This window comes from Gadus macrocephalus, chromosome 4 (genome assembly GCF_031168955.1).
Source record: "Gadus macrocephalus chromosome 4, ASM3116895v1".
Taxonomy (NCBI): Eukaryota; Metazoa; Chordata; class Actinopteri; order Gadiformes; family Gadidae; genus Gadus; species Gadus macrocephalus.
Genome location: NC_082385.1, coordinates 10,001 through 18,671, shown reverse-complemented (window position 1 = coordinate 18,671; position 8,671 = coordinate 10,001). Strand labels below are relative to the sequence as shown.

The 8,671-nt window shown below is 39.8% G+C and overlaps 1 long non-coding RNA gene across 1 annotated transcript; it reads right to left on the bottom strand.

The window, feature by feature from the left end:
- Positions 1 to 179: 179 nt before the first annotated feature.
- Positions 180 to 679, bottom strand: LOC132455551 (uncharacterized). The gene is made up of 2 exons (XR_009525285.1): positions 496 to 679; positions 180 to 407 (listed from the first exon to the last, which is right to left on the bottom strand). It is a non-coding gene; the product is annotated as an uncharacterized LOC132455551 (long non-coding RNA).
- Positions 680 to 8,671: the final 7,992 nt, after the last annotated feature.

Genomic DNA, 8,671 nt, shown 5'->3' with positions numbered 1-8,671 from the left:
ACTTGGCCGCACTGGTAACCTTGCACAAATTCCACTGCTATTTCAATGGTTGTAAAAAAATTGGGTTGTGTAAATCCTATTGTCGCATTCTCATCACTGATGGGGTTTTCCTACGGTTTTGTACTTGAAGCCTTTCTACGAATGTCAAAAAGTTGAGGTTGATTCGATTTCTTTAGATGTATATCGAAATGCAATCCACCATTCCGGATTTCTCTGGGTTAGAAAAGAGTTTGACACCCTCGCCGATTTCTCTTTGTACGGGTTTCTTGTACGTTGTCATTTGGATACATTGGGGACCAACCTGGTAATCCCACAAGCTATACAAACCAAGGGAACTCACGTTTGGGTACAGTGGCTAGGAGCCAAAGATGTAGCACTGGCCAGCCCGGGACGCCCCTGAGAGGCCCCTTGGACGCCCCTGAGAGGCCCCTTGGACGCCCCTGAGAGGCCCCTTGGACGCCCCTGAGAGGCCCCTTGGACGCCCCTGAGAGGCACCTTGGACACTGTCTTCTGTTGGATGTTTGTTCGTCTTTGGGTAAATTAGGGAGAGGCCTTCAGAGTATTTATCGTCCGTACCCTCCTCATAGTCTTTGAGAGTTCAGTTGAATCCTTCCTGTTCCACGGAGGGAGAGCAGTCCTTCAGCAGTTCCTCATTCAATCCACATGTTGAGAGCGAGGTCCATATCACATTGCTGGCTTTCCTCTCACATTTTTATGGGCTGCGGTTCTTATCATAAAACTTGTATATGTATGTGAGGCAAATTATTTGAAGGTAGTGGGATCACAAGACCTTTTGCACGTGGTGCCAGCTAAAACTAAAGGACTCATTATGGATGTGGGTGCAGTATGGTAAAGGTGAGAGATCCTGTGGTAGAGCTCCTGCTGATGGGGGGGTATACATATCACAGTATACAGTGTTTCACAGTAGTGCCCGAAGGAAGAAAGACAAAATGGCGTTTTTTCTAATGTACTGACTCTACTAATTGTTACATTTAGGATCATTCCTTTGAGTTCTTTATCGTATAATGTTCTGGAGATGACAATATCATTCCATTCAATCACATTGTGTGAAGCAATGATAAATACACATTTTAACTTAAATCATTACTTTTTTCGTGAGTATCCAGTGACATTTGGGAAGGTATTTTAAATTGAATCAATTAGTCTGGTCTTGATTTCTATAGGTGAAGAAAATTCTATTATGTCCAATTATTTTATTATTCCATTGCACGAGAATCACATGAATAGTTTTTTAAACAATACATCTCAGAATCTTCTCTCTTCACAGTGAATAACGATTTTAGTGCATGTTACTGAAAAAATATATATATAAAGTTAGTGTTATCTTTCTCATTCTGACCCCAAATTCCTTGGACCAATGTGTTTGCACGTGATGTCTTCTTTTTCTTTTATTTTTTCTAAAGAAAAGTTGCAAACGTTTGTGTATGAAAGTAGCATAAATATTGAGTTCTGCACTTTTGACCTGAATAGGAATCTATACTGCTGATATTAAATGATCTGCCGTTGATACTTTTTACATTCAAACAACTTAAAGGCCTTAAAAGAGTAGTGTGCAATATTCCTAAAGGACTTGGGACAGCATCATTTGCAGTTTTCCCTTGTTGCCTTCCCCTATTCCCTGGCTTAGAAATTCATACATTATACATCAATGCCGCTAATTTATTTCTTTGAGATTTCCTCAGTGTATTTTCACAAACTGGTAACTGAATCAAAATTCACTGCTTTTAGGACAAAATTGTCCTATTTACTGAATGTTATTGTCGTGGCACCATTACAAGGTTAACTTTTAGTCTATCTGTAGAGCAACCTCAGCACGGATTGGTTGAGAAGCTCTTCAACCATGTGGTTAATTAGCTGAGAAGTTTGACCTCATAAAAAGGCCGAAGACCAGGCAGACGATTGACAGTGGCTGCTGTATCATTCAATCTTTGCTATATCACAATATTTTTTTGCAGTCTTCAACATGTGCTAGCAGGACCCTAAAGCATAAAACAAAAGCTTATTCTTCTACAAGATATAGCGGATTGTCGGTTGAATACAAACCACTGTTGTATATGTGTAATTTGATCTCTATGAACCTGCTCTTGTGTGTTGAGGTGTGTAATCTGAGGTGGTTTGATGGAAAATCTGTCCATATATATGGAAAAAATACAGACTAATATTCTCAAGGTCTGATCTTTCTTTCTTTGCCTTTATTCACATTATTTTGATTGTGTTTTACTCGTGTATTCCGATGTTGTGAAAGGTTATGTTAGGGGTTAGGGGTCCAAAACAAAGTGGGAGGGACTCTGGGGCCCAATTCTGAAAGTCAAATCTCCTAACCTCTCTGCCTCTCTTCCTTAACCTTCGAGGAAAACCGTCATAGAGTCAAGGAGAGATGAAAAGGTGCTTCCTTTCGATCACCGGAAAAGGCTGCACTGTTTAAAATGAATTAGACTCCACTATTCCCAACCGACGTCATTGCGCGACGGCGGGTATTGCCGACCTCTAGAGTCTCTAGTGTGAAACAAATTTTCCGAAGTTGGACTACAACGAGCGCTCTTTCGATCCATGCGTTCTTGTCGTTGATTTCAATCAGGTTGTCGCCGACAGTGGTAATCACTTAAGGCCGATATATGCTGTTTTAGACGTAACGCGTAAGCACGTAAGATACATAAAGGCCGATATATGCTCTGTTTTAGACGTAACGCGTAAGCACGTAAGATACATAACCCCCCCTTGCGTGGTAAAATATCCCCCCTTACGTGCTTTAGTGCGTCGCCCAAAATTCCTGACTATGCGACTAAAACACTACGGCCCTACGCAGCTCGCAAAAACTGTGATTGGCCAGCTAACCACATCCTTTCAGGAGTCTCACATTTCCGGTTTTACAGCAACCTTAACATCGTTCAGAGTGTGGAAAAAGACCGCTAACCTAAACTTAGCTACTGCTACTCTCGTCGAAAATACTGGAAGTGCATAAATATAAACAAGCCAGCGATTTCCACTTCCACGCCCACAGATTTGTTCGTTGCTCCCCCTACTGTTCTGGCGGAGAATCCCCTTGCAACACGCGCAATCCTTAAGGAACCTTAAAGGAACCGTAAATCAAAACTTGTCTAAAACAAGTCCCTTGTGTAAATTACGTGCTTACGTCTCTGCGTCTAAAACGACCCTAAATCGGCCTTTAGGTCGGACTTGTCCAATGGGAATATTTTAGGCCATTTTAATCCCAATTTACATGTGAAAAAAGGAGGATAAACTTATGTTGATGTTGAAATTAACTGCCCACAGTAGCCTTTTTAATGTGAAGTTGGCATTTTAGTTCCTTATGGTGTAAATTATGTGCTTACTAACCTGCAATAAATGAATTAATTTAAATTCTAGTGCTGTCAAGCGATTAAAATATTTAATCGCATTAATGTCATAGTTAACTCACGATTAATCGCGAGTACATTTTTTTCTATGCTAAATATCCCTTCATTTCGTTGTCCCATTAATTTTTCTCATTTTAATGCTCTTATCAACATGGAGAAGTGCATCGGCTTGCCTTGTGCAAATGTTTTTGTTTGATAACAACAACATTGGCATATACTGTTCAAAACAGGACGATACAAAAAAAAAAAGCCTATAGTGCAATTAAACGATGAACATACAAACATACTGTCTTGAACATAGCAGTCAGGCTACTGCTTCTTTGTTTTGAGCCAAAGAAAAAAATAAAAATAATAAACTCCGTTAAAATTGGTTTGCGTTAACGCCGTTAATAACGCGTTTAACTGACAGCACTAAAGCATTAAATTCAAATAATTATGCTTCTGGAATTGGTATCCCTATCCATTATTATCGTCCTGTTGCTTTAAATATGGCCACCGTAAAGGATTATGGGATACCAATGTCTCCTTTCCTTTTGTAAAGGTTGGTCAGGAGTAACCTATGCTAAAGGTGGGTTAAAGGTTGCAACAAGGTTCCTATCCTAAGCATTTTTTAATTCAAATAACCTTTCCTCCAAGTACTTCCAGGTCACCTTGTTAGGAAAGGAAATCACTTATATAAAAAAGCTGAATCCATACAGGCCCCCAGGAGCAGTGCATACTTCTGCAATCCACCAGTGCTCAGCGGCCAAGCCTGGTATTGCAGCTGTTTAAGCGGGCTGTGGACGGGTCCCTCGATTCAAGGGGCCCAGAAGTAGATATCTCCGTTCCCTCCAATACAAGTGGGGAACAGGAATGTGTCTCAATCAATCAAAGGCTCATAATTATCTTTATACCATGTACTAATAATGTACATGTGCATAATACATTTTGTCTTACAAGTAGGTTGTCTCATATCTGGCTGTAGGTGAGTTTGGTAACTAAGATTCCTAGTGTTTAGAATTAAGATTGTTTGTTCTAACTTTCCGTCTGTTACTGCAGTGTGATTTAGACCTGTCGTGTTGTGATCAGTTAAGAGGTCGTTCTTCTTGCTATAGTTTCTGCCAATTAAGGGGGGAACAAAAGGCTTGATAGATGGGCGGAGCTAAGTCTGCCTGAGCTACCATGTACATTTAAGGGCTAGCTATTAGCAGCGTCAGCACCATGCAAACGAAGACCCGGGAAACAAAGACTAAGGTTGAATCTCATTCCTTTGCTCCAAAGAAAATCTCAGCCCTAGCCCTCGCTGTTGCGCGTGCACGCACCGTGGAGCAATGTCCCATTACTGTTTAACTGTAGTTTAAGGGGTAGGAGGGAGGGCTAACATCCCCTCAAAATTGAGATTTTCGATGGGCACCCTCAAAGCGCTTCAGTTGTGACTTGCTCCCACAATACCTTGCGAGAAAACGGAAAATCAAGAAATATCCTAGACAAGATGGAGGACAAAAAGATGCGACAGGATTGGAAAAACACAAATGTAAGTACTTTCTCTGTAATTAACTAGTAATTATTTTATTAATTATACTCTGCAGCCCGGCCGCGAGCTTCGAAGCCCGGCCGCGGACTCTCGGAAGTCTGTGGCCGATTTTCGCGGAAGATCGCGAAAGTCCCCGGCCGACTTGCGCAGGCCGCCCGACCCCGGTTCTCGGCCGGGATGCATGCCCGATCACGAGCTCTGCAGCCCGGCCATCGACCGGGCTGCAGACCGGGCTCATACGACCGGGCTGGATATCATGTCGTATGATATCCAGATCTTCCATGTTCTAGTGACTCCAGGTTAAAAATAAGCTTTACTATACTAATATATTAGATTAGATTAGATTAGATTAGATTAGGCTTTATTGATCCTTTTGGGATGACTCCCTCAAGGAAATTGATTGTCCAGTAGTTTACAGAAAGAAACGCAACACAATATTAAATTATATACAATATAAGATAAACAATACACTCTAAGATAACTATAAAAAGTAAAATAAAAAGTTAACAGTAAACAATAATTATAATATAAGATAAGATAAACAATAAACTCTTAACTAACTAACTATAAAAAGTAAACAAAAAACAGTAAACAGTAAACAATAAACTCTTAGCTAATATAGAAAGTAATATTAGTAATATTAGTTATTAATTATTAATAATCTATAAGTAATATATACCTACTCATATATATATTATATTAGTAATATTCTATAAGTATTATTATACTAAGATATTATATTATATTAGTAATATTACATGGTTAATCAATGTATTTTTTGGCAGTACTATATTGTGTACATAGCTATTATATATTGTACATAACATATGGCCATATCAACCAGTTCTGGCATATAATTCCTAATTCCTTCTTATTCGTTTTCTTTCAGGACTTCGTTGAGTCCACTGCCACCAGCCCCCCCCACCTCTCCCTCATGCTCCTCCACCCCAGGCACCTCTTCCACCACCCCAGACACCCCTTCCAAGAGGAGAGTGCCAGGGGGCAGGCGAGGCATGAGGAGAGCGAGGCAAAGTTGGCGAAATGGTGGAGAAGATGTGATTCTCCACCATTCTCTCAAAAGCTGAGAGAGTGAGTGTGTGTGTGTGTGTGTGTGTGTGTGTGTGTGTGTGTGTGTGTGTGTGTGTGTGTGTGTGTGTGTGTGTGTGTATTTTTAGGTGTGTGTGTGTGTATTTTTAGATGTGTGGTTCAGTGTTTCTTATTTAAATAAAGGGTTTCTTCTAAAGTGTTCTTGTTCTTAACCGATTATTATCTAAGGGGGCACTCACACTAGGCCTTCTGGCCGTGGCCGTGGCTGTTTTAGCACCTATCCGTGCTCAAATCTGCCAGTGTGAGTGTGGCCAGTCTGGCAGGCCGGGCCAATTACAAAATATAAATACCATTTCAGGTTAAACATCTTTACAATGGGTCTTGCTCGTTAGGGTTAGGGTTAGTTTGGGAAGATAATCTCTCCGGTGAGGAAGAGGGGATGCACGGTCCATTATACCTTCGGGCCTCCGTCGATCCCGACCCCGGTATTCATAGCTTCTGCAGCCTCTGGGTGGTGACGGTGAGTGCCAGGTCCTCGGTGCTGAGTAGGCCCGGCTGGTTCCACATTGCAGGTGGTTCTTGCGCGTCGTGGTATGGCATCGGTGTCTTGGCGGTGAGACTAAATCGTCTTCATAACCCAATGGACATTGCCATTGGGTCATAAATATAACGAAAATGAGGCCTATCTCGTGGCGAATGGAAAAAACCACGGCATCCAGTATCGCGCGTTCTAGCACTATCGCTCATATTGTAGGAGCGGAAAAAAGGATAAAATAGTTGTTATATCCTCGAATAAAAATTAGCTATTACCAGAATTGATGATAGGATTCCTTGTGTTATAATTGTAAAATATTTATTATATTTTTACAAAGAGCATACATTCGACGTTTCGACCTAGATGGGTCTTCTTCAGGAATGGCAGCACAAGGTCATTGCAACAGGTAATAGCAAGTCCACGTGATCTCCAAGAAGATGCAACTTCCTGTGGTGTCGGAGATCAAGTGTAATAACAGATAATAATGAATAGGAAATTAACCGCTCAAAAAGGCATATGGTGAAAAATGGTATTAATTAAGGTCCATTTATATAAATGTACATGATCGAGTATTAGTATATATTTTTAAATATAACAGTACAATATGGTCTCCGTACATTTTGATGAAACATTGTAATAGAATAACGCCTCCTAGTGGTTTGAAATCCAATAGCACATACAAATAATATCCATTTCAAAACGTGGTAATATTATTAACAGTATTTGTGAAATCAAGGGTCCAATTGGACTTTATTTGAAGGGTATTAATAAACCATATAACTGTTGTAATGTTTATATATATATAGAGTTTTAAGGTAAGTAACACAGTTGGGTTATAATACGTTGTAAGCATTGCTAGGTTAAGGTTAGAACAGTAGATAGTATGGGTTAAGATAGAGAATCTGGCATAGTATGGTTGTACATTGGGTTAGGGTTAGGGTTAGGGTTAGGTTAAGAGCATCTTACCACTTTTGAAAAACGGTTTTTTTGAGCTAGTTCGAGCATACAGAGGGGCGTGGGAATTCGGCGACCACCCATGGATAGGTCTAGGCCCAGCGGACTTGCTGAAAAAATGTGGCGCCCCTGGCGTTTTTTTTGGGTACTGCAATTTCAATTTTAAAACTTCAAAGTGAAGCGTTTTTTTTTTTAAGAGGGGCGTGGGAATTTGGGATAGTGCCAGTGGTAGCCCTTGGTCCCCTCTTCATCCCCTAGAAATTTGGCGCCCCTAGTGGCAACTTTTTTTAACATGGGAAAACAGCTTTAATCGACCTCACGGGAGCTGAGGGAGGGGCGTGGGAACAAGGTTCCTATGGTTGGTAGGTATTAATGAGGCGGACCTTTGTGCCAAATTTTGGGCACCTGGTGGCTTGTTTTGGTATAGAAAATCTCATTTGAAGTTTTTCACTAAACGCGGGAAAAAGGGGTGTTACCTTTTTTTTTTTTTTTTTTTTTTTGGTGTGGAAGGTTTTCTGGGCTCCATCTACATGTGTGCGAAGTTTTGGAGTTGTAGCTCACTTCCTTCACATAGCTACCGTTGACTCCAATGTAAAAATACTTAGAAAAATTTCAGAAAATTTTGTGAAAATTGGTTAAAAGTGTGGAGTCCCCATAGAAAGTGTATTGGAGCACGTTTTAGGCCATTTTGAGTCGTTTGGTGGTGGTGGGGGACATTGAAATTTTGTATATATTTTTTTTTAATTCTATATATTTTTTTTTTTTTTTTTTTTTTTTTTTTCTATATTTTTTTTTTTTTTTTTTTTTTTTTTTTTTCTTTTTTTTTTTTTTTTTTTTTTTTTTTTTTAAATAAATTTGAAATTTAATTTTTTTTTTTTTTTTTTTTTTTTTAGTTTTTTTCTTTTTTTTTCTTTTTTAAGATGGCGGGATGCATGGAGAGGCGGTTATTGCACTTACTTGGTTTGGTGAAGTTGTTATTGCACTTACTTGGTTTGGTGAAGTTGTCTGGTAGTCGATCGGGTAGTCTGTGTTGGCTCAAGTCATGTCATGACCCATTCACTGGGTCAAATTGTTTGGGTTAGGGTTTTTTTTTTTTTTTTTTTTTTTTTTTTCTTACCTTTTTTTAGCTGGGCTCGGTCCGATCCTGAATCTGCAGGAATTATGTTTCTAGCCCCTTCCTAGGCCGAGAAAATAACTTAAAACCAATTTTTTTTTTTTTTTGGGTTAGGTTGAGTAGAAGGCACT